Source organism: Chiloscyllium punctatum, chromosome 23 (genome assembly GCF_047496795.1).
Source record: "Chiloscyllium punctatum isolate Juve2018m chromosome 23, sChiPun1.3, whole genome shotgun sequence".
Taxonomy (NCBI): Eukaryota; Metazoa; Chordata; class Chondrichthyes; order Orectolobiformes; family Hemiscylliidae; genus Chiloscyllium; species Chiloscyllium punctatum.
In genome coordinates this window covers 674,622-700,383 of record NC_092761.1, presented here as the reverse complement: position 1 = coordinate 700,383, position 25,762 = coordinate 674,622, and the positions used below count along the sequence as shown (strand labels likewise).

Below are 25,762 nucleotides of genomic sequence, written 5' to 3'. Positions count from 1 at the left end.
TAGCCCTTCAAACCTTCTCCTCTCCATGTACCTGCCTGAGTGTCTTTTCCATGTTGTAATTGTACTTGTTTTTACCATTTCCTCTGGCAGTCCATTCCGTCTATGCACCATCCTCTGTGGATAATGTTGCCCCTCAGCTCCCTCTTTAAATCCTTGCTGTCTCACGTCACGTTTATGCCTCTATCTTTGGACTCACCTACCCTTGGCAATTCACCTTACTTAGACCATACATGGTTTCATAAACTTGTATAAGGTCACCCCGTGGCCTCCTCTGCCCAGGAAAAATATTGACGACAGAGTTACCAATATCTCCAACTCATGTACTCAATGCTCTCACCAATGCTCTCACAAGTGTGCCAATTGCCGCTTTCAACACCCTGTCGCCCTGTGATGCCAGTCAAAGGAACAATGTAACTGCACCCCTTGGTCTCTCTCTTTTCTACAACACTGTTCAGGGCCCAACCATTACCCGTGTTACTCCTCCTTGGTTTGTCTGAACTAAATCCAACAACTGAATTAAACTCCATCTTTCATTCCTTGGCCCCTTCGTCTATCATTTTGGTCACATCTTGAGCAAACTCCAGTCAAGTTTGTGGGACATGTTTTCCCATGCACAAAGCCATGCTGGCTGTCCGTAATCAGGCCTTATTTTTCCAAATGCATGTAAGGCCTACCTCTCAGAATGACCTCCAACAACTGACCCACCCTGATGTCTCGCTCATCAGTCTGTAGTTCCCTGGCTTTCTCTTGCAGCCTTTCTTAATTAATGACACAACATTATAATCATAGTTGGAGGCATACCGCACTCCACACTGTTCAGTTAACGCTAACCATACTCTAAAACAGATCTCATCTCACCTGCCTGTTTCTGGATCATATCCCTTCCAACTGTTCCTATTCCTGTACTAATCTAAATGTCTGTTAAACATTGTAATTGTCCCCAGGTTCTTGGGAAGTTCATTTCACACACAACCCACCCTCTGTGTAACAATGTGCCTCTCAAGTCTTTTTTTTTTAAATGTCTCTCCTCTAAACTTAAAAATGTAGTGCCTTGTCTTGAAACTCCCCTGTCCATGGGAAAATACAACTCCCATTAACTCTATCTATCCCCCTCATGATTTTATAAACTTCTATGAGGTCATCTGTCAACATTCAGGTTTCAGTGAAAAATACCAACCTATTCAGCCTTTCTTTATACTGAAGCCTTTCGTACCCAGCCACATCCCAGTAAATCTCCTCCCAACCCTTTCCAACTTAATAATATCCTTCCTATAACTGGGCGACCAGAACTGGACACAGTATTCCAGAAGAGGACTCACCAATGGCCTGTATAATCTCAATGCGACTTCCCAACTCCTATATCCAAAGGACTGAGCAATGAAAGCAAGTGAGGCAAGCACCTTTTTTTAAACTATCCTGTCTCTCCATGTTACAAACTTCAAAGAATTATGTAGCTGAACCCTGAGGTCCCTCTGTTCTACAACACTGCTGAAGGTCTTGCCATTAATTGTATAAGCCCTACCCGGGTTTGTTGTACAAAATGCATTACCTCGCATTTATTCAGATTGAACTCCATCGACAGGTTTTCAGCCATTCACACCTTTCATCAGGATCCCTTTGTAATCCCAGAAAACCTTCTTCACTGTCCACAATGCCACCCTCCAGTCTAACAGCCTATCACACATGGCTCTCTATGATACAAATATCTCTGTTAGGGGCCCTACAATTTCTTCACCAGCTTCCCACCATGTCCTGAGATCCATTTGATCAGGTCCTGGGGATTTATCTACCTTTGTGTTTTAAAACCTCCAGCACCTCCTTTTCTATAATGTGGACTCATTTCAAGACGTTGAGTCATAGAGATGTACAGCACAGAAACAGGCCCTTCGGACCAACTCCTGCATGACGTTTCTCGTCACATTTGCCACAATTTTGCCAATATCCCTCTGAACCCTTGCTATTCATACACCCATCCACATGCCTTTTAAATGTATTTCTATCAGCCTCCACTATTTGCTCTGGCAGCTTATTCCATCCACTCTGCGGGAGCCAGTTATTCTTGAGGTTTCTTTGCAAGCTTCCCTCGCCTGGGGAAATGACCTTGTCTATTGACCCTGTCGATGCCCATCATGATTTTAAACACCTTTTATCAGGTAACTCCTCAGCCTCCCATTTTCAAGTGAAAACAGCCCCAGCCTATTCAGGCTTTTCCCTGAAGCACAAACCCTCCAACCCTGGCAACATCTTTGGTCATTTCTTCTGAACACTTTCATGTTCCACAACATCCTTCCGATGGCAGTGAGACCAGAATTGCACACATTATTCCAATAGTGGTCAGGCCAAACACTGTTTAGTTTCTTGAGCGCCACAGTCTTTATCCACACTAAGTTCCAAAGTGAAATATTTGTTTTGGATCTTGTAGTTTCACACATTGTTGCCTTCATTGATTATTAAGGAGACCGGGTTTGTCCCGAGCTCTTCTTTTGCTCTTAATACACTTGTAAAGTCTCTTTGGATTCTCCTTAACTTTCTCTGCCAACGCTATCTCGTGTCCCCTTTTTACATTCCTGATTTCTATCCTAAGTGTATTTCTACAGCCCCAATGCTCCTGAAGGGATTCCCTTCAGGAGAATCAGTTATATCAGTTATATCTGACATGTGACCCCCTTTTTCTTGACCACAGCCTCGAAACTCAGCCAGTGTTTCCTAATTCAGTCAGCATTCAGCTGCACACTAACAAGAACACACTGGCGCTGAACGCTCCTTTTATCTCGATTTTAAAATATTCCTACTTGCCAGATTTCCCTTTATCTGCAAATACTCTCCCCTGATCTACTTTAAAAATTCCTGTCTAATACTATCTTGCTCCATTGAATAACTTTAACTTGTGGACCAGGCCTGTCCTTTTCCATCGCTATTTTCAAACTAATACAATTGTGGTAACTTTCCAAAGTGCTCCCCCACTAACACCTCAGTCCCGTTCCCTACCTTGGGGAGGTCAGGTTTGGCCCCATGCTCCAGTTGGGCCACTTACATAATGACTGGGAGTTTTCGGAACACACTTAACAAATTCCTTCCAACCAAATGCTTAACTTAGTAACAATCCCAGTCCAGGTTTGGAACGGTTAAGATCCCCTATCATTACAACCCTATTATTCTAAGAGATGTCTGAAATCTCCTGACATATTTGCTCCTTCATCTCCGTTTGCCTATCGCTGTAGTCTGACCGTAGAAAACTAATGACCAATTTTTATTTCTCAGTTCCACTAATATCATTTAACTGGGTGATCCTACATGAATCCTCCCTCTAGTTACTGCTGGGATGTTTCACCCAATCAAACCCACCAGCTCTCCTCCTGTTTTGCCTCCTGTTCTCTCCTTCCTGTAGCATCTGTCTCTGGAACATTGAGCTGCTGGTCCTGTTGCTCCCTCAGCTGTGTTTCTGTAATATCTATGAGATCCCAATCCCATGTTCCCATCCATGCTCTGGGTTCATCTGCCTTATCTGTTTGGCCTTTTGCATTGAAATAACTGCAGTTTAATCCACCACTTTTCCATAATTGTCTGCTATGTTCTTGCCTGCCTTGTCCACTTATATTCCTCTGTTGAACCTATTTACCAGCCTCAACTTTCTTTCTGGCCTTATGACTCTTTGGGGTCACACAGCCCTGCCAGACAAGTTTAAATCCTCTCGAGCAGCTCCAGCAACATTCCCCACCAGGATGTGGGTCCCCCTCCTGTTCCCAGTTCAGGTGTGTTCCCCACCCTGTCTACCTGTGCTGACAACTTCAGACATCCAGGGACTTGCCCACCAATGTCCCTGTATTCCTCAGTACTCCAGGAGGACCTAACATTCATGATGTATATCATTCATTTATTAGACTTCCCACAGTGCATTACCTCACAGTGACCAGAAGTAAACTCTGTCTGCCATTACTCTGCTCAGTTTATCATCTGATCGATATCAGACTGCAGCCTGAGTCCATCCCCCTCACTGTGGACAACACCCTCACCTTTCATGTTATCGGCAAACCTACTAATGTTACCGTCTGCTTTAACATCCGAGTGATTAATGTCCATAATGAACAGCAATGGCTCCTGCACAGATCCCTGTGGTACATCCGCTGGGCAAAAGCTTTCAGTCACAAAACCAACCCTCCACCATGTGTGGAGCCAATTTACCAACTGACCTTGGATCCCATGGGATCTTCCCTTTTGGACCAGCCTTCCGTGTGGGACCTTGTCAAAGACCTGAATGAACTCCATATAAACCATATCATCTGCACGGCCCTCATCAATATCAGAGGACAGTCGTCTAACAAATCCATACAGACAATCCCTAATGAAATTGCGGGGGGAATCCGTTTTTGGTGGATACATTCTTCCTCTTTTTGCAGTTCTGTGTACTGCAGTGTGTTGTGGCCCTTTTGAACAGTGTCTTGATGCAACTTCTTTTGTGTGTGTTGAGGTGGTTGCTTTCATAGATCAGGACTTGGTCTGTGTGTGTTGCTTTCCTGTATACCTTTGTGGTGAATTCTCCATTCGGTGTTCTCTGTACCGTCACGTCTAGGAATGGGAGTTGGTTGCCCTTTTCTTACTCTCTTGTGAATCGGATTGCGGTGAGTGTGGCGTTGATGATCCGGTGTGTGTTCTCTATTTCTGTGTTTTTAATGATTACAAAGGTGTCCTCCACATATCTGACCCCGAGTTTGGGTTGAATTTGCAGTAAGACTGTTTGTTCTAATCTTTGCATTACCACTTCTGCTATGAGTCCAGAGATGGGTGAGTCCATGGGTGTGCCGTTGATTTGTTCATATATTTGGTTGTTGAATGTGAAGTGTGTTGTGAGGCACAGGTCCAGTAGTTTCAGTATGCCGTCTTTGTTGATAGGTTCAACGTCCTGTTGTCTGTTCTGTATGTCCAGCAGGTTGGCTATTGTTTCTCTGGCTCGGGTTTTGTCGATAGAGGTGAACAGTGCCATTACATCAAATGAGACCATAGTTTCTACCTTGTCTATGAGTATATTTCTGATGATGTCCAAGAATTCCTGTGTTGACTGTACAGAGTGTCTGGATCCGCTGATCAGGTGTTTCAGTTTCTGCTGTAGTTCTTTAGCCAGTTTGTGTGATGGTGTCCCTGGTAGTGATACGATAGGTCTGAGTGGGATGTCTGGTTTGTGCACTTTGGGTAGTCCATAGAATCTGGGGGTGTTGTTGGTTTCAGCTTTCATTCCCTGTCGGTCAAACCTGGTTATCTGTCCGTTTTTTATTGTAGGTTTCTCAGTGTGTTGTTTATCCTATTGGTGAGCTGCGGGGTGGGATCAAACTCCACGCAATTTCATCCACAGATGCCACAGGGAAAGACAACGGAATGAAGACATGCCACGACCCAAAGGACTAGCCACACTACCATACATCAGGAACATTTCCGAACTGACAGCCAGACTACTGCGACCACTAGGACTCATAACAGCACACAAACCAACAGCCATTCTCAGACAACAACTCACCAGAACGATGGACCTGACACCCAGCATGAGCAAAACCAATGTAGTGTACAAAATCCCATGCAAGGACTGCACAAAACACTACATAGGACAAACAGGAAGACAGCTAATGATCCGCACCCATGAACACCAAACTGGCCACGAAACGACACGACCAGCTATCCTTAGTAGCCACACATGCAGATGACAAGCAACGTGAGTTCGACTGGGACAACACTACTATTATAGAACAAGCCAAACAGAGAACATCCAGGGAATTCCTCGAGGCATGGCACTCATCCACAGATTCAATCTATAAGCACATCGACCTGGACCCAATATACTGGCCACTACAGCGGACAGCTGGATATGACAACCGCAAGCGGCAGATACAAATCACTATAAATCCCGGAGGAAAGATCACAGAAGCGCTTCACAGGAGGCTCCCAAGCACTGAGGATGTCACCTAGACAGGGGACGAAACGTCTGCAACACAAATTCCCAACTCGGCGAACAGAACCACAATAACGAGCACCCGTGCTACAAATCTTCTCCCAAACTTTGAAGCCCTTTAGACTCTACTAAGCTCAGTCATGAACAAGCCACCATCTCTCTATTTCCTTTGCCTTGTTCAGTGTCTGCAACTTTCGCTGTATCTTCCAGTAAAGTTCTTTAGATACTGCAGGTCTGCCTAGCTCCCCAGATAACCTGTTTCATCCCCTACAGCTCCCTCAATCACTGTAACACCCTCTGCTCTGTCTAATCCTCCCCTTTCCCACTGTCTTCCAGGCACAACGGCGATCCTGTAAGAGAGCAGTGTGGAATGGGATGTTATAAATCTCAGCTGAGGCTTGAGGCCTACCATTACCTGGGAATCACAAGGGGAGAGAAGCTGAGAGAGAGCAGCACAAAGTGGGAGAATATAAATCAGCAGCGAGGGTCAAGGCCGACTGGGACTTGGCGTTGGATATAAAGCAGAGCAGGAGGCTCGAAATCAGCACCGAGTCACAGAGGGAGGGACCGTGTGAGGGAGCAACTTGGAGCAGGAGCTTGAGGCTGACTCACACCTGGGAGAATATAAATCAGCCCTGAGGATCGAGGCCTAGTTGTACCTGGGAGTCACAGAGACGGTGACACTGTGAGGGCGCAGACTGGAGTGAGAGCTGGATAATTACATGTCCGAGGAGACACATCACTGTGTGTGCACGTGTCCCTCCATTGTTCTGTGTTTGTGTGTGTATGCGTGCGTATCCCCTTCCCTCGCTGTGTGTGTGTAACTCTCCTCACTTGTGTGTTTGTACCTCCCTTGCTGTGTGTGAGCATGTCCCTCCTTCACTATGTGTGTGAGCATATCCCTCCCTCACTGTGTGTGTGCATGTCCCTCCCTCGCTCTGTGTTTTTGTTTGTGTGTGCGTATGTCTGTGTGTCACCATCCCTCACTTTGTGTGTGTGTCCCCTCTCGCTTTCTGAGCAATGTCCCACCCTCGCTGTGTCTGCGTGTCTCAACCTTCTTGTGTGTGTGCGTGTCCAACCCTCGCTGTGTGTGTGTGCGTGTGCCCCTCTTGCAGTGTGTGAGGGTGTCCTCTCCTCGCTCTGTATGTGTGTGTATGCATATCACTCACTCACTGTGTGTCTGTGTGTCCGTCCCTCGCTGTGTGTGTGTGTGTGTGCGTGTGCGCGTCCCTCTCTCACTGTGTGCGCGTTGCACTTGCTTTGTGTGTGTGTCCCTCCCTTGCTGTGTGTGTGTCCCTCCCTCGCTGTGTGTGTCTGTGTCCCTCCCTCGCTGTGTGTGTGTGTGTGTGTCCCTCATCGCTGTGTGTGTGTGTCTGCGTGTCCCTCCATCACTTTGCGTGTGTGTGTCCCTGTCCCTCACTGTGTGTGTCCCTCCCTCGCCGTGTGTCTGCATGTATCCCCCTCACTGTGTGTATGTGTGTGTCCCTCCATCGCTTTGCATGTGTGTGCACCCTCTCAATTTGTGTGCACATGCCCTACCCCTTGCGGTGTGTGTGCTTGTCCCTCCTTCACTGTGTGTCCCTCTCTCGCTATGTGTGTGCGTGTCGCTTCCTCGCTGTGTGTGTGTGTCCCTCCCACGCTGTGTGTGTCCATGCTCCCTCCCTCGCTGCGTGTCTCAGCGTGTCCCTCCCTTGCTCTGTGTGTGTGTGTCACTCCCTCACTGTGTGTGTGTCCCTCACTCTCTGTGTATGTGCGCATGCATGTCCTTTCCTCACTGACTGTGCATGTCCTTCCCTCGCTGTGTCTGTGTGTGTGTCTCTTCGCTGCGTGTCCCTCCCTCACTCTGCATGTGTGTGTTCCTCCCTCGCTGTGTGTGTGCGTGTCCCTCCCTTGCTCTGTGTGTGTGTGTGTGTGTGTGTGCGTGTGTGTGTGTGTGTGTGTGTGTGTCCCTCCTCACTGTGTGTATGTGTGTGTGTGTCCCTCTTGCTGTGCGAGTGTGTGCTTGGCCCTCCCTCGTTGTGTGAGCATGTGTCTCCCCCCTCGCTGTCTGGGCATGTGTCCCTCTCTTGCTGTGTGTGTGTGTCTGTGTGTGTCTGTGTGTGTGTGTCACTCTCTCGCTGTGTCTGTCTGTGTTTGTGTGCTTTCTCATGCATGTGTCGCTCCCTCACTGTCTGTGTGTGCGTGTCCCTCCCTCGCTCTGTGTGTGCGTGTCCCTCCCTCGCCGTGTGTCTGCATGTATATCCCTCGCTCTGTGTGTGTGTGTGTTTGTGTGTGTGTGTGTGTGTGTGTATTTGTGCGTGTCCCTCCTTTGCTTTGCGTGTGTGTGCCCCCTCTCAATTTGTGTGCACATGCCCTCCCCCTCGTGGTGTGTGTGCTTGTCCCTCCTTCGCTGTGTGTCCCTCCCTCGCTGTGTGTGTGCGTGTCGCTCCCTCGCTGTGTGTGTGTGTGTGTCTCCCACGCTGTGTGTGTCCATGCTCCCTCCCTTGCTGCGTGTATCAGCGTGTCCCTCCCTCACTCTGTGTGTGTCCCTCCCTCACTGTGTGTGTGTGTCCCTCGCTCTCTGTGTATGTGCGTGGGCATGTCCTTCCCTCGCTGTGTCTGTGTGTGTCCCTTCACTGCGTGTCCCTCCCTCGCTGTGTGTGTGTGTGTGTGTGTCCCTTCCTCGCTGTGCGAGTGTGTGTGTTCTCCCTCAACTGGTGTGTACGTCCCCCTTGCTGTGTGTGCGTGTCCCTCCTCACTGTGTGTGTGTGTGTGTGTGTGTGTCCCTCCTCACTGTGTGTGTGTGTGTGTGTGTGTGTGTCCCTCCTCACTGTGTGTGTGTGTCCCTCCTCACTGTGTGTGTGTGTGTGTGTGTGTGTCCCTCCTCACTGTGTGTGTGTGTGTGTGTGTGTGTCCCTCCTCACTGTGTGTGTGTGTGTGTGTGTGCGTGTCCCTCCTCAGTGTGTGTGTGTGTGTGTGTGTGTCCCTCCTCACTGTGTGTGTGTGTGTGTGTGTGTGTGTGTGTGTGTGTGTCCCTCCTCACTGTGTGTGTGTGTGTGTGTGTGTGTGTGTCCCTCCTCACTGTGTGTGTGTGTGTGTGTGCGTGTCCCTCCTCAGTGTGTGTGTGTGTGCGTGTGTGTGTGTCCCTCCTCACTGTGTGTGTGTATGTGTGTGTGCGTGTCCCTCCTCACTGTGTGTGTGTGTGTGTGTGTGTGTGTGTGTGTGTCCCTCCTCACTGTGTGTGTGTGTGTGTGTGTGTGTGTGTGTGTGTGTGTGTGTCCCTCCCTCGCTGTGTATGTGTGAGTTACTCCCTTGCTCTGTGTGTGTCTCCCTCTTGCACTGCATGTGTGTGTGTGGCCCTCCCTCGCTGTGTGTGCATGAGTCTCCTCCTCACTGTGTGTGTGCGTGACCCTCTCTTGCTCTGTGTGTGTGTGTGTGTGTGTGTGTGTGTGTGTGTGTCCATGTCCCTCACTGGCTGTGTGTGTGCGTGCCCCTCTCTCGCTGTGTGTCTGTGTTTGTGTGCTTGGGCATGAGCGTGTCCATCCCTCTCTCTGTGTGTACGTGTCCCCTCTTGCTGTGAGTATGTGTGACCCGTTTACAGTGTATGTGAGTGTCCTTCCCTCGCTGCGTGTGTGTGTGTGTGTGTGTGTGTGTGTGTGCCCCTTCCTTGCTGTGTGTCTATGCGCGTGTCCCTCCCTTGCTTTGTGCGTGTGTGAGTGTGCCTCTTGCTGTGTGTGCGTGTGTCACTTCCTCGCTTTGAGTGTGTATCCCTCCCTTGTTCTTTGTGCATATCCCCACCATTGTGTGTCCGCATCACCCCTTGCTGTGTGAGTGCCTGTCCCCCCTTGCTGTGTGTGCGTGTGTCCCGTCTCGCTGTGTGTATGTGCCCCCTCTCAATTTCTGTGCACATGCCATCCCCCTCACCGTATGTCTGCTTGTCCCTCCTTCCCTGTGTGTGCGCGTGTCCCTCCCTTGCTGTTTATGTGCGTGTCCGTCTCTCGCTCTGTGTGTTGGTGTATATCCCTCCCTCGCTGTGTGTGTGCATGTCCTTCCCTCCGTCTGTGTGTGTGTGTCCCACTCTCACTGTGTGTGTCCCCCTCTTGCTGTGAGTATGTGTGTCCCTTTTGCAGTGTATGTGAGTGTCCCTCCCTCGGTGTGTGTGTGTGTGTGTGTGTGTGTGTGTGTGTGTGTATGCATGCGTGTCAATTCCTCACTGTGCCTGTGCGTCACTCGCACGCTGTGTGAGTTTGTGTGTGTGAGTTTGTGTGTGTGAGTTTGTGTGTGTGAGTTTGTGTGTGTGAGTTTGTGTGTGTGAGTGTGTGTGTGTGTGTCCCTCCCATGCTCTTTGTGTATATTCCCCTCGCTGTGTGAGTGCATGTCCCCCCTTGCTCTGTGTGATTGTGTCCCTCCCTCGCCGTGTCAGTGCCTGTCCCACTCACTGTGTGTGCGTGTCCCCTCACTTTCTGTGCACATTTCCTCCCCCCTCGCCGTGTGTGTGCTTGTCCCTCCTTCCCTGTGTGTGTGTCCCTCCCTCGCTGCATGTCTCAGCACGTCCCTCTCTCGCTGTGTGTGTGTGTATCTCTTCCTCGCTGTGTGTGTGTGTACGTGTTACATGCTCACAGTATGTGTTCTTGTGTCACCCCTTCACTGCGTGTCCCTCACTCGCTGTGTGTGCGCGTGTCTCTCCCTCGCTGTGTGTATATATGTGTGTATGTGCGTGTCCCTCCCTCTGTGTGTGTGTGTGTGTGTGTGTGTGTGTGTGTGTTTGTGTGTGACCCTCCCTTGCTGTGTGTGCATATCCCTCCCTGGTTGTGTGTGTGCGTGCGTGCGTGTCCCTCTCTTGCTCTGTGTGTGTGTGTATATGTGTACCTCTTGCTGTGCGTGTGTGTGCATGTGTCTCCCCCTCACTGTGTTTGCGAGTGTCCCTCTCTTGCTCTGTGTGTGTCTGTGTTTGTGTGTCCCTGCCTCACTGTGTGTCTGCGTGTATCCCCCTCTCACTGTGTGTGTTTGCATGTCACTCCTTCACATTGCGTGTGTGTGTGTCCCCGTCCCTCGCTCTGTGTGTGTCCCTCACTCTCTCTCTGTGTATGTGCGCATGCATGTCTTTCCCTCACTGTGCCTGTGTGTGTGTCCCTTCGCTGAGTGTCCCTCCCTCACTGTGAGTGTACGTCCTCCCTCACTCTGTGCGTGTGTGTGTGTCCCTCTCTCGCTCTGTGTATGTGCGTGTCCCTCCCTCGCTGTGTATGTATGACTTTCCACGCTTGCTCTGTGTGTGTGTGTGTGTGTGTGTGTGTGTGTGTGTGTGTGTGTGTCCCTCTTGCTGTGCGAGTGTGTGCTTGGCCCTCCCTTGTTGAGTGAGCATGTGTCTCCCCCCTCGCTGTGTGTGTGCATGTCCCTCTCTTGCTGTGAGTGTGTGTCCCTCACTTGCTCTGTGTGTGTGCGTGTCCTTCCCTGCCTCACTGTGTGTGTGTTTGTGTGTGTGTGTCACTCTCTCACTGTATGTGTACGTTTCACTCCCTCGCTGTTTGTGTGTCCTTCGCTCGCTGTGTGTGTGAGTGTGTGTGTGTCCCTCCCTCGCTCTGTGTGTATGTGTGTGTGTGTGTGTGTGTGTGTGTGTGTCCCCATTGCTGTGTATGTGCGTGTCCCTCCCTCGCTGTGTATGTGTGACTTTTCCCCCTTGATCTGTGTGTGTTTGTGTGTGTTTGTGTGTATGTGTGTCCCTCCCTTGCTCTTTGTGTACATCCCCCTCACTGTGTGAGTGCATGTCCCCCCTTGCTGTGTGTGCCTGTGTCCCTCCCTCGCCGTGTCAGTGTGTGTCCACTCTCACCGTGTGTGCGTGCCCCCTCTCACTTTCTGTGCACATTTCCTCCCCCTCGTCATGTGTGTGCTTGTTCCTCCTTCCGTGTGTGTGTGTGTGTGTGTGTGTGTGTGTGTGTGTGTGTGTATCCCTCGCTGTGTATGTGTATGTCTGTCCCTCGCTGTGTGTGCCTGTCCCTCCCACACTGTTTGTGCATGTCCTTCCCTCCCTAGCTCTGTGTGTGTGTGTTTGTGTGTGTCCCTCCCTCGCTGTGTGTGCATGTCCCTCCCTGGATGTGTGTGTGTGTGTGTATGTGTGACTTTCCCCCCTTGCTCTGTGTATGTGTGTGTGTGTCCCTCTTGCTGTGTGTGTGTCCCACCCTTGCTCTTTGTGTATATTCCCCTCACTGTATGTGCGCATCTCCCCTCGGTGTGTGAGTGCATGTCCCCCCTCGCTGTGTGTGCGCGTATCCCTCCCTCGCTGTGCCTGTGCGTATCCCCAGTCGCTGTGTGTGCGTGCACCCTCTCAATTTCTGTGCACTTGCCCTCCCCCTCGCCGTGTGTCTACTTGTCCCTCCTTCCCTGTGTGTGGGTGTCCCTCCCTCGCTGTGTGTGTGCATATCCCTCCCTCGCCGTGTGTGTGTGTGTGTCCCTTCCTTGCTGTGTGTGTGTACGTGTCATATTCTCACTATATGTGTTTGTGTGTCCCCCCCTTCACTGCGTGTCCCTCCCTCGCTGTGTGTGTGTGTGTGTGTGTGTGTGTGTGTGTGTAAGTGTGTCTCCTCCCATGCTGTGAGTGTGCGTGTCCCCCTTGCTGTTGTGTGTGTGTGCGTGTCCCTCCCTCGCTGTGTATGTGTGAGATCCCCCCCTTTGCTGTGTGTGTGTGTGTGTGTGTGTGTTTGTCCCTCTTGCTGTGCATGGCCCTCCGTCGCTGTGTGCATGTGTCTCCCCCTCGCTGTGTGTGTGTGTGTCCCTCTCTTGCTCTGTGTGTGTGTGTGTTTGTGTGTGACCCTCCCTCGCTGTGTGTGCATGCCTCTCCCTGGCTGCGTGTGTGCGTGTCCCTCTCTTGCTCTCTGTGTGTGTGTTTGTGTGTCCCTCTAGATGTGCACGCATGTGTGTGGCCTTCCCTCTTGTGTGTGCATGTGTCTCCCCCTCGCTGTGTTTGTGAGTGTCCCTCTCTTGCTCTGTTTGTGTGGACCTCCCTCGCTGTGTGTGCATGTGTCTCACCCTCGCTGTGTGTGCGTGCGTGTCCTTCCCTCGCTGTGTGTGTGCGTGTGCCTCCCCCCTCGCTTGTGTGTTTGCGAGTGTTCCTCTCTTGCTCTGTGTGTGCGTGTTTCTGTGCGCGAGTTCCTCCCTCGCTGCATGTGTCTGTGTTTCTGTGCTTGCACATGTCCCTCCCTCACTGTGTGTGTGCCCCCCACTTGTTGTGAGAATGTGTGTCCCTCTAGGAGTGTATGTGCGTATCCCACCCTCGCTTTGTGTGTGTGTGTCCCTCTTGCTCTGTGTGCGTGTGTCACTCCCTCGCTCTTTGTTTGTGTGTGTATGTGTCCCTCCATTGCTCTTTGTGTATATCCTCTCATTGTGTGTGCGCATCCCCCCTCGCTGTGTGTGCGTGTCCCTCCCTCGCTGTGTGTGTGCGTGCCCCCTCTCAATTTCAGTCCACATGCCCTCCCCCTCGACATGTGTGAGCTTGTCCCTCCTTCGCGGTGTGTGCGTGTCCCTCCTTGCAGTGTATGTGCGTGTACCTCCCTCGCTGTGTGTCTGCGTTTATTCCCCTCACTGTAAGAGTGTGTGTTTGTCCCTTGCTCTGTGTTTGTGTGTATGTGTGCGTGTCCCTCCTTCGCTTTACGTGTGTGTGTCCCCGTCCCCCGCTGTGTGTATGTGCGCGTCCCTCCCTCGCTGTGTGTGTGTGTGTTCCTGTCCCTCGCAGTGTGTCTGTCTGTATTCCCCTCACTGTGTCTGTTTGCGTGTCCCTCCCTCGCTTTGTGTGTGTGTGCCCCCTCTCAATTTGTGTGCACATGCCTTCCCCCTCGCTGTGTGTGTGCGTGTCCCTCCCTCGCTGTGTGTGTGCGTGTCCCTCCCTCGCTGTGTGTGTGCGTGTCGCTCCCTTACTGCGTGTTTCAGCGTGTCCCTCCCTCGCTGTGTGTGTGCGTGTCGCTCCCTCACTGCGTGTCTCAGCGTGTCCCTCCCTCGCTGTGTGTGCATGTCCTTCCCTCTCTGTCTGTGTATCTGTGTGTGTTTCCCTTCACTGCGTGTCTGTGCGTGTCCCTCCCTCGCTGTGTGAGTGTGTGTGTGTATCTCCCTCGCTGTGTGCGTGTCCCTCCCACGCTGTGTATGTGCATGTCCCCTCCCTCACTGCGTGTCTCAGCGTGTCCCTCCCTCGCTGTGTGTGCATGTCCTTCCCTCACTGTCTGTGAGTGTGTGTGTGTGTGTCCCTTCGCTGCATGTCTGTGTGTGTCCCTCACTTGCTGTGTGTGTGCGTGTCTCTTTCCTGCTGTGTGTGTGCATGTCCCTCCCTCGCTGTGTGTGTGTGTGTGTGTGTGTGTGTGTGTGTGTATGTGCATGTCCCTCCCTCGCTCTGTGTGTGCGCGTGTCCCTCCCTCGCTCTGTGTGTGCGCGTGTCCCTCCCTCGCTCTGTGTGTGCGCGTGTCCCTCCCTCGCTCTGTGTGTGCGCGTGTCCCTCCCTCGCTCTGTGTGTGCGCGTGTCCCTCCCTCGCTCTGTGTGTGCGCGTGTCCCTTCCTCGCTGTGTATGTGCGTCCCTCCCTCGCTGTGTATGTGTGTCCCTCTCTCGCTGTGTGTGTGTCCCTCCCTCGTTGTGTGTGTGTGTCCCTCCCTCGCTTCGTGTGTGTGTGTGTGTCCCTCCCTCGATTTGCGTATGTGTCCCTCCCTCACTGTGTGTCTGCGTGTATTCCCTCACTGTGTGTGTGTGTGTGTGTGTGTGTGTGTGTGTGTGTGTGTGTGTGTCCAAAATTTGCACCTTCAGTGAATTGGCCATCATAAATTGATTGTGGTATTCAGGAATGTGTGGTTTAAATAAGTTCACCACGAGAAATTCAGGGTTTAATGTATAGGTAGAGGGGTGGGTCTGGGTAGGATGCTCTTCAGAGTTTTGGAATGGACTGGTTGGGCCGAATGGCCTGGTTGCACACGATGGCGATTCTATTCAGGTTATCGTCCAGCACTGTCAACCATCCCCGTCTCTTACACCTTGCCTTATCCCCAGTATTCTCCTCAACACAGTAATCTCCTCCAGACTCTAAAACACTCCTTGCCTATGTAACCTTCTCCAGTCCTTACAAAGATCGATATGTCTGTCACCTCTTCCTGCTTTTAGAACCCTCCCTATAACTATTACCATTTGGTACAGCACTCCCAATCATTGTTCCCTCTTGAAACTCCCATAAACATTTGTGTCTCTGAAAACTAATCTGGACTGTCTCAACTTCCCTTTGACAGTTACATGCTGAGACCTGCTCTATATCAGTGAAGAAATTAAGTCTTGGCAACAACTCGCTGTTATAATCTCCCTCCAGCCTTACAGCACTGAGGATCAGTAGAAGCTCTTTTCAACCCGACAGCCATCCCCGTGTCTGTAATCTCCTCCACTCCCCATAATACATTCTCTCTGAGCTCCTCTGTAGTCCACTAAACACTCCCTAACACTGTCTGTATCAGTATAACCTTCTCCAAAACACACAACCTTCTCTATCTGTGTAAATCCCTACACTGGACCCTATCCCTCTCAGCTCCGTCTAACAATACAACTCTCCATGTCTGTGTATTCACCTTCAGCCCCTACTCTCCTCCCGATCTGTGTAACCTTCTCCATGCATTTTTGCTTCAGTCTCTTCAACTGTCCCTGTCAGTGTAACCTCTTCCAGACGAGAAAACTCTCCTCTTTTTGACTTACTCAGACCACACAACCCTCACTATCTATAACCTACTCCTGTCTGAGAAACCTACTTCTGCAGTTGCTCCAACTCTCCATAAGCTCCTGCAGCTCTTACATCCCTCCCTATCTACCAAATCTCTTCCAGTCCCTAAACACCAACAGTCTGTGGAGACCCGACCACCATCCCTATCAGTGTAATCCTCTCAGGTCTCTGCAGTAATCCTGATCTGTCGAACTCACTCCATGCCTGTGCCTCTCCCAATCCGGTCCCTACAAAATGCACTATCTATTTAACACCCTCCTGTCACTATCACCCCCATGTCAATGTAAGCTCCTCCTGTGTCTCCACCATCTACCCATCTCCATAACCTTGTCCAGCTCTTACACCACTATCTGTTTAAACGTCACCCTCCTCTACAACTTCCTCCTGTTTGTGCTATGCTCCCTTATCTGTGAAACTGTTTCTGACCAAAATTGCTATCCCAGTCTCTGAAAAGAAATCCAGATTCCACAGCCTCCATAACCCCCAGAACCTAATCCTTCCTATGTCTATAAACATCGTTAGTCACGATACCCTGCATATCTCAGTTTGTTCTTCCAGTCGATACAAATATCTTTATCTCTGTAATCTGCTCAGCTCCCTAAAACAGTCCCTGTCTGTGATTCAGCCCTGGCCTACAAACATTCTTATCCCTGTAAACTTCTCTATCCCTCCCAACATTCCCAACTCCATGAACCCCTGTCAGCCCTACAGCTCTCCACATTTCTGTAACCTCCTGTGGGTCTATGGTCCTCCCTCCCTGTGAAATCACCTCCAGTCCCCACACCCCTCCCAATCTGGGTCCTCTGCTCCAGATCAGGCCATTGCTGTCTCTGTAAACACCTCCACTCCTGACAACTCTTCCCATTTGTGTAACCTCGTTCAGACCCCATACTCTCCAGCTTCCTGAATCCTCTTCCTGCATTGCAACCAAAACCATGTTTGTGTAACAATCTCAAGTGCTTAAACCTCCCCAATTCCGTAACCTTTTGCAGTCCTAACAAAACACCTAAACTATGAAACCGCTCATTTCCATACAATCCTCCCTCCCTCCCTCCCTCCTCAAATGCCTTCATCACCATGAAACCTCACAATTACTGAAGCCTCCTTTTGGCACTGCAAACCTCCTAATATCTGCAAAATCCTCGTGTCCTGATATCCCTCCCTATCTCTGTAACTCCCTCCACCCTCCAGTGTCATTCTGGGGAGCATGGGAGAGGAGAGAACGTTTGTAGAGTTTGGACCATATTACGGAGGTAGAATTCTGGGAATTACAGATTTAGTTTTATGTCTGTGGTGTGCAGATTATTGGCGAGGACTCTAAAGACAGGATATACGACTACTTGGAAAACCATAGTTAAATTAGCCACAGTCAGTATGGGTTTGTGAGCGGTCAGGTCATGCCTCACAAACCTTATTGAATTCTTTGAGGATATGGCAGAATATGTTGATGGCTCATTCAGAAAAGAAGGAAAATTGGGATACAGGGAAATCTGTCTGTCTGGATACAGGATTGGATGGCCCAGAGAAGACAGAGGGTGGCAGCAGATGGACAGTATTGAGCCTGGAGCTCAGTGACCAGTGGGGTTCTGTAACAATCAGCTCTGGGACTCTGCTCTCTGTGATTTTTGTGAATGACTTGGATGTGGATGTTGGAGAGTGGATTAGTAAGTTTGCCAATAACGTGAAGGTTGGTGGAGTGGTGGGGAATGTGGAGAGCTGTTGTAGAATGCAATGGGACATTGACAGGACGCAGAGCTGGGCTGGAAGTGGCAGATGGAGTCCAATCTGGAAAAGTGTGAAGTGATTCATTCTGGAAGGTCGAATTTGAATACAGAATACAGGGTGAAAGGTAGATTACTTGCCAGAGATCATGGGGTCAGTGTCAATAGATCCCTCAAAATCGTCACGCACGTTGGTAGGGTTGTTAAAAAGGCACTTGTTGTGTTGGCTCCACTTAGAAGGGGATTGACGGTAAGAGCCGTGAGGTTTTACTGCATCTTTATAGCGTCCTGGTGAGACCACACTTGGAATATTGTGTTCAGTTCTGGTCCCCTGTTTACAGGAAGGATGCGCACGATTTAGCGAGCGTACACAGGAGATTTACCAAGATGCTGCCTGTAATGGAGGGCAGTTCTTACAAAAAAAGGTGAGCGAGCGAAGGATTTTTTCATTGGAGTGAAGAAGGGGGCGGGGCGACTTTGTGGATGTGAACAAGATGATAAGAGGCACAGAGTGAGTGAATAGTCAGAGACTTTTCCTCCTTTGGCATAAATGGCTATTACAAGGGGGCGTAACTTTAAGGTGAATGGAGGATGGATAAGAGAATAGAGAATGGTAGGTGGTTGGATGGACTGCCAATGGTGGTAGTAAAATTAGGCACATCTGGGACATTTAATAGAATCTTGGACAGACACATGGATAATAGTAAAATGAAGGGTATGTAGTTTATTTTGATCTTACAGTTGGATAAAAGGTTGGCATGAAATCATGGCCGAAGGGTCTTGGGCTGAACTGTTCTGTGTTCTGTGTTCTGTCTGGTAAACTGGGTAATAAGCTCAGATCAGTGTCAAAGGATATGGCTTTCAGGAGGAGCTCGTGAACTGGATACAAAATTTGCTTGATGGTAGGAGACAGAGGGTGGTGGGAGGCATGTTGTTTTTTTCTGGCTGGAGACATGTGACCAGCGGTGGAGTGGGTCCACTGTTGTTTGTCATTTGGATAAATGGTTTGGATGGGAATATTGGTTTCCTGGTAAGTAATTGTTTTGTGTGACACTGAAATTGGTGGTAAAGTGGATAGTGGAGAATGTTATCTGTGATACAACAGGATGAACAGTACTGCTGGGATAGTGGGCTGAAGAATAGCAGATGGAGTTTAATTAGATAAAGGTGAGGTGTTCCATTTTGGTGGAACAAACCAGGGTGGGACTTGTACAGTTATTGTTCGGGCCCTGGATCGTGTTTTCAGTCAGAGATCCAGTGACCCAGGTACACATTTCTTTGAATGTGGTGTCACAGGTAGACAGGCTGGTGAAGAAGGCATTTGGGATGGTTACCTTCATTCGGGAGAGCATTAAGTGTAAGAGTTGGGATGTCATGTTGTGGCTGTAAAAGACATTGGTGGGGCCACCATTAAAACATTGTTGATCAGTCGGAAGAACTCATCTAGTTCACTAACATCCTTTAGGGAAGGACATCAAATATTCTAACCTGGTCTGGCCAACATGTGACTCCAGACCCACAGCAATATGGCTGACTCTGAGCTGCCCTCTAGGTAATTAGCAGAGGGGCCAAATAACGTTGTTCCAGGCAGTGACACCCACATCCCATGAATGAATAAATAAAAATACCTATGTCCCTCCGTACCTCTGCAAACCCCTCCAGCTGCAGAAATCCGTCCTGGCTTTGTAACACCCTGACCACTCTCTGTAACACTCTCACCACCTCCAGCACATTCATCTCTCCCTGTTTCTATCGTGTGATTAAACCTTGACAATGATTCCGCTTCCCACTGCCCTCCTCCTGCTAGCAGATCCATTGCAATTACTCCTAAAACACTCTCTCACTTCAGGCTTTTAAGTACATTTTGGTGATCTTCTCAGCCTCATAATCTAGTATGATTCGTTTTGTCCTGAGTAAAGGATCAGTGGGAATTTCTTGCTGAGGTTTTTACTGTTTCAATTGAATGTCCTTTTGTTGAGTATTTTGCATTGTCCCTTCAAATATTTTCCACTGTTCATTTACAGGCACATATTTCAGTCTGTTTCCCGCGTTTACCTTGGTCAGTTCTCCTGTCAAACTCATGTAATTGTCTATTTTTATTTCTAGTTGCAGATTTCCTTTCTGTGAATCACTTTAAAACTTTATTTATTTTAACTGCACTTTACCACATTTCCCGAAGGATCTCTGCAGGTGACATTACTCATTCACTAAGTTTCATTACATGGTCGCTCTGCGATAGTTATGTCCCTTAACAGTTGCACAATGTGTTTTTCAAAGAAACACTGAAAAAAAATTAAACAAACTCATCTTCCAATACCAATGGTGACTGTGTGATTGTCCCAGATTATACAAATATTGAAGTTTCCCAAAGTTATCACAATGTGTTTGTTAAAAAAATTCCAATGAGTTCGTGTGTAATGCAGTGATGAACAATGGAATGCTGTTCAGTGGCTAAAACTGTTCTGCTGCTTGTGTCCTTGGCAAGTAGTAGCCAGAATGTACATTCAGACTGACTCTACTTCATGATCTGAGGCCAAATGCTTTCTCTGTAATGCCTTTGTTATCCATTATTGTTATCGTTGCCCATTTTGCCTGAGTTTGCACAAGATTACAAACCACTGAATATTTTTGTTCACCCTGTATCCATGTCTCCCTGGTGTCTAAATCTCTCTTATCTCTGTGTCACAAATCCTTCGACCATATTGCAGCAACGTTGTCCGTTTAAAAAAAAACATAATATATTCTCTTCCACAATTTTCCGTCACAAATCTATTTGCTGATGTACAATTTTAGATGAGATTACTTACAGTGTGGAAACAGGCCCTTCGGCCCAACAACTCCACACCGACCCGCCGAAGTGCAACCCACCCATACCCTTACATTTACCCCTTACCTAACACTACGGACAATTTAGCATGGCCAATTCACCCGACCTGCACATCTTTGGACTGTGGGAGGAAACCGGAGCACCCGGAGGAAACCCACGCAGACAAGGGGAGAACGTGCAAACTCCACACAGTCAGTCGCATGAGGCGGGAATTGAACCCAGGTCTCTGGCGCTGTGAGGCAGCAGTGAGAACCTCTGAGCCACCGTGCCGCCCCGATAAGTCAACACTGACCCTGCGAAGAACAGCCCACCCAGAACCATTCCCCTACACCTAACACTGTGGGCAATTTTCCATGGCTAATTCACCTAACCTGCAACTTTTTGGACTGTGGGAGGAAACCGGAGCACCCGGAGGAAACCCACACAGACACGGGGAGAATGTGCAAACTCCACACAGACAGTTGCCTGAGGCGGGAATTGAGCCCGGGTCTCTGGTGCTGTGACGCAGCAGTGCTAACCACTGTGCTATCGTGCCGCCCTCAACGTAAAAATTTTAGTTAAACTCTGTCTCCTCCTGTTCCTTTCTGCTTGTCTTCAGTCACATTCCCATGCTGCTCCCATACTTCACCTTTCTTTTGTGGTTTTGGAAAGATCCTTTCACTTGAATCCTGTCCCTGCATCCTCTCTGTCAGTTTAATGCCCTGTCCATAAACCTACCAACATGATTAGCCAGGACACTGCTCCTAGTACAGTTCCAGGGGGACCATCCTAATAGATTTTTTTTAAATCAGGTATGGGTTGTGTGAGTCTCTGTCTGACCAGCCTTTATTGCCCAGTCCCAGAAGCCCTTGAACTGAGTAGCTTGCTCGGCCATTTCAGAGGGTAATTGAGGGGCAAACCCTTTGCTGTGGGGATGTCGTGCAGACCACGTGAGGATGGGCAGATGTCCTTCTCTAAAGGACAAGTGTTTGGATTTGTTGTACATCAGTAATGGTTTCATACTTATTTGTGGATTAATAATTATTATTTTTAAAATTATTGATTTCAAATGTCTCCTTTTCAGATGGCGGGATTCAATCCTGCCTCCCCTGAACATTAGCTGAGGTTTTAGATACATTCTCTCGCAATAATACCACGAGGCCATTACTTCACCTGCTCACTGGGTGCTCATCCCTGAGCACTGATACCAGGGCATCATGAAGCTAAACCCATTCTTCTGACACAATTGTGTGATCCTGACATCTTCCAGCAATGTGGGACTATTACTTAATATCGCTCCATTTTCCAGATCTCTGTGGGACTCTGTGCCATTCTCCATGTGTAACCTTCACTGCATCTGTTTAATTTCCCATTCTGTCTATTTCTCTGTCTCCTGTAGGTACTGAGGAAAGTCCTGACTCAATAGCCTTCCCAGCTGCTGGGTGGGTCGTCCATCACCTCATTGAATGCAGTTGGTCTGCCAGAGAGAGACAAAGGGAAAGGAGATCTGGAGCCTTCAATAAATCCTGTAGTGAGGTAAGGTCACCCACAGTGCACAGAGCAAAGAACAATGAGAGGGCTCCAAACATCTGTTAACACAACATGACATAGATACAGTGCTGGAGGGGAGCACAGTACACACACACACCCCAGGCTCAATCACCATCCCAATGTAAGTTCTGTTATATTAAAACTCACTTCTCTGCAACAGTGTATCTATGGCATGTCTTGTGGTCCAGTGTCTTCGATAATTTTTAATCCTGTAACAGATCCTATCGCTGTAACCTCCTCCCTTCCCGATAGTCCCTCCACATATTTGAATTGTGCTGCATTCCAGACTACCATCCCCATCGCTGTAACTTGCTTCATTGTCTACAACATGCCTTATCTCGGTAGTCTCCTCATGGACTGCAGATGCTGGAAACCAGAGTCTAGATTAGAGTGGTGCTGGAAAAGCACGGCAGGTCAGGCAGCATCCGAGGAGCATGAAAATCGATGTTTCAAGCAAAAGCCCTTCATCAGGAACAGAGGCCGGGAGCCTGCAGAGTGGGGAGATAAATAAGAGAGGGGTGGGGATGGGGAGAAAGTAGCATAGAGTACAGTAGGTGAATGGGGTGGGAAAGAAGGTGATAGGTCAGAGTGGAGGATGGGGGAAGGTAGCAAAGAGTACAATGGGTGAATGGGGGTGGGGATGGGGGTGATAGGTCAGAGAGGAGGGTGGAATGGATAGGTGGGAATGGAGATAGGCCATTAGGACAGGTCATGAGGGCGGTGCTGAGCTGGGTGGCTGAAGGTGGGGTGAGATGGGGGAAGGGGAAATGAGGAAACTGGTGAAGTCCACATTGATGCCCTGGGGTTGAAGTGTTCCGAGATGGAAGGTGAGGCGTTCTTCCTCCAGGCGTTGGGTGGTGTGGAAGTGGCGGTGGAGGAAGCCCAGGACCTGCATGTCCTTGGCAGAGTGGGAGGGGGCGTTGAAATGTTGGGTCACAGGGCGGTGGGGTTGATTGGTGCGGGTGTCCCAGAGATGTTCCCTAAAGTGCTCTGCTAGGAGGTGTCCAGTTTCACCAATGTAGAGGAGACCGCATCGGGAGCAACGGATACAATAAATGATATTGGTGGATGTGCAGGTAAAACATTGGATGTGGAAGGCTCCTTTCGGGCCTTGGATGGTGGTGAGGGGAGAGGTGTGGGCGCAGGTTTTGCAATTCCTGCATGGCAGGGGAAGGTGCCAGGAAGGGAGGGTGGGTTTTTGGGGGGCATGGAACTGACCAGGTAGTCACAGAGGGAATGGTCTTTGCGGAAAGTGGAGAGGGGTGGGGAGGGAAATATATCCCTGGTGGTGGGGTCTGTTTGGAGGTGGTGGAAATGTCGGCAGATGATTTGGTTTCTGAGAAGGTTGGTCGGGTGGAAGGTGTGCACCGGGGTGTTCTGTCCTTGTTACGGTTGGAGGGGTGGGGTCTGAGGGCGGAGGTGCAGGATGTTGACGAGATGCATTGGAGGGCATCTTTTACCACGTGGGAAGGGAAATTCCGATCTATAAAGAAGGAGGCTATCTGATGTGTTCTGTGGTGGAACTGGCCGACCTGGGAGCAGGTACGGTGGATGTGGAGGTATTGGGAATAGGGGTTGGGAATTTTGCAGGCGGTAGGGTGGGAACATGTGTAATCTAGGTAGCTGTGGGAGTCGGTAGGTTTGTAAAAAATGTCGGTGTCAAGTCGGTTGTCATTAATGGGGATTGAGAGGTCCAGGAGGGGGAGGGAGTTGTCTGAGATGGTCCAGGTAAATTTAAGGTCAGGGTGGAATGTGTTGGTGAAGTTGCTGAATTGCTCAAACTCCTCGAGGGAGCACGAGGTGGTGCCAATGCAGTCATCAATGTTGCGGAGGAAGACGTGGGGAGTAGTGCCAGTGTAACTACGGAAGATGGACTGTTCTACGTAGCCAACAAAGAGACAGGCATAGCTCGGGCCCATACGGGTGCCCATGGCTACCCCTTTGGTCTGGAGGAAGTGGGAGGATTTGAACGAAAAATTGTTAAGGGTGTGGACAAGTTCAGCCAAACGAATGAGAGTATTATTGGAAGGGTGCTGTTGTGGATGTCGGGAGATGAAGAAACGGAGGGCTCGGAGGACCTGGTCATGGTGGATGGAGGTGAAGAGGGATTGGATATCCATGGTGAAGATGAGGCGTTGGGGGCCTGGGAAACGGAAGTCTTGGAGGAGTGGAGGGTGTGAGTGGTGTCTCAAACGAATGTGGGTAATTCCTGGACTGGGGGATAGGACAATGTCGAGGTAGGTAGACAAGGTAGACATGCGTTTGATGGAATAGGAGCATGCTGAGAGAATGGGTCGGCCAGGTTGGTCAGGCTTGTGGATCTTGGGAAGGAGGTAGAACCGGGCAGTGTGGGATCCCGGACAATGAGGTTGGAAGCTGTGGGTGGGAGATCTCCTGAGGTGATGAGGTTCTGTCTGCTCTGGGAGATGACGGTTTGGTGATGGGAGGTGGGTCATGGTAGAGGGGGTGGTAGGAGGAGGTGTCTTTGAGTTGGCATCATGGCTTCAGCTGTGTAGATGTCAGTGCACCAGACTACCACTGCACCCCCTTTATCTGCTGGTTTGATGGTGAGGTCGGTATTGGAGCAGAGGAAGTGGAAGGCTGCACGTTGTGAGGGTGAGAGGATGGAGTGGGGGAGGGTGTAGATAGGTTTAGGCGGTTAATGTCTCGGTGGAAGTTGGAAATGAAGAAATCGAAGACAGGTAATAGGCCAGCGCGGGGTGTCCAGGTGGATGGAGTGTATTGGAGGCCGGCAAAGGGGTCCTCAGAGAAAATAGGCGGGAGTCTTCATTGTAAAAGTAAGCTCTGAGGCGGAGGGGGTGGAAGAAGTGTTCGATGTCACGGCGTGTATTATATTCATTGATGTGTGGATGGAGGGGGATAAAGGTGAGGCCTTTGCTGAGGACTGATCATTCATCCTCAGTGAGGGGGAGGTCTGGGGAATGGTGAAAACTCGGCAGGACTGGGAGCTGGGACCAAGCGGAGGTGTGGAGCTGGGGGAGGCGACGGAGCCTGTAACTGGAGTGGGTGTGGTGTTAGGGGGAATGGGGATGGAGTCATGAGCAGGGGTGGTGTTCCCCTCAGGGTTCTGGGGGCAGGGATGGTGACGGTGGGACTTGGGGGTGGTGTCAGCAAAATGCAGGTGAGTGGCGTTGGTGGGGGCGGAAGTGGTGACAAACACGGAAGTGGGGGGGCGTGGAAGTCACTGAGTGTGTGACATCAGCGATGATGTGAGGGGCGGAAGTGATGTCACTTGTGGTGAATGAGGAATTGTGAGGGGTGGAAATGGCATTTACTTTATTTTAACCAATAATTTCCTGTCACAAATCTGTTTGACAATGTCATATTTTAATTAAACTCAGTCCCTTACTGTTTCTTTCTTTTGGTCTTCATTCACATCTCCATGGTGTTCCAATATTTCAATCTTACTCTTTGGACTTGGGAATTTCCATTCCCCTCAGACCTGTCCCCCTCCTCATCTGTGTCCATTTATAGCACACTGCATAATCCTGGTACCAGAGGAGCCTATCCCAATAAAATAGCTCAGTCTTCCCTGAGTACTGGTAGCAGTGCTCACTGGTCAGAACCACTTCTGATGATACCATTGTGTGATCCTGAAGTCTTCCAGCACTCTGGTGATATCACTCAGTCTCTCTCCATGTGCTATCCCTCACTGTGTGGGTCTAATTGCTGCCTCTGTCAGTGTCTCTCACTCTTGCAGCTACTCCAGATCCTGAGCCAACAGCATTCTCCACTCCAGAGGGAAGCAACTGCACAGGCCAGGGACGGAGACTGGGAATTTCCAGTTCTCTGTGGGACTCAGTGCCATTCTCCACGTGGAACCTTCATTGCATTAATCTAATTTGCTATTCTGTCCACTTCTCTGTCTCCTGTAGGTATTCCTGATGTCCCTGACTCAGCAGAATTCCCAATTCATGAATCGTCCAACACCACATTGAAGACAGTTGGTCAGCCAGAGACAGATGGAGAGGGAGATTTGGAGCCTTCAGTAAATCCTGCAGCCGCTAAGATCAC

The 25,762-nt window shown here is 49.7% G+C and overlaps 1 long non-coding RNA gene across 1 annotated transcript in view; it reads left to right on the top strand.

Annotated features, from left to right (window-relative positions):
• LOC140493957 (uncharacterized) overlaps positions 1 to 25,762 on the top strand; it is a 75,228-nt gene that overhangs the window by 1,722 nt on the left and 47,744 nt on the right. Inside the window, exon 3 of the long non-coding RNA XR_011963796.1 lies at positions 21,576 to 21,712. This is a non-coding gene — a long non-coding RNA (uncharacterized lncRNA). The remainder of the gene's footprint in view (positions 1 to 21,575; positions 21,713 to 25,762) is intronic.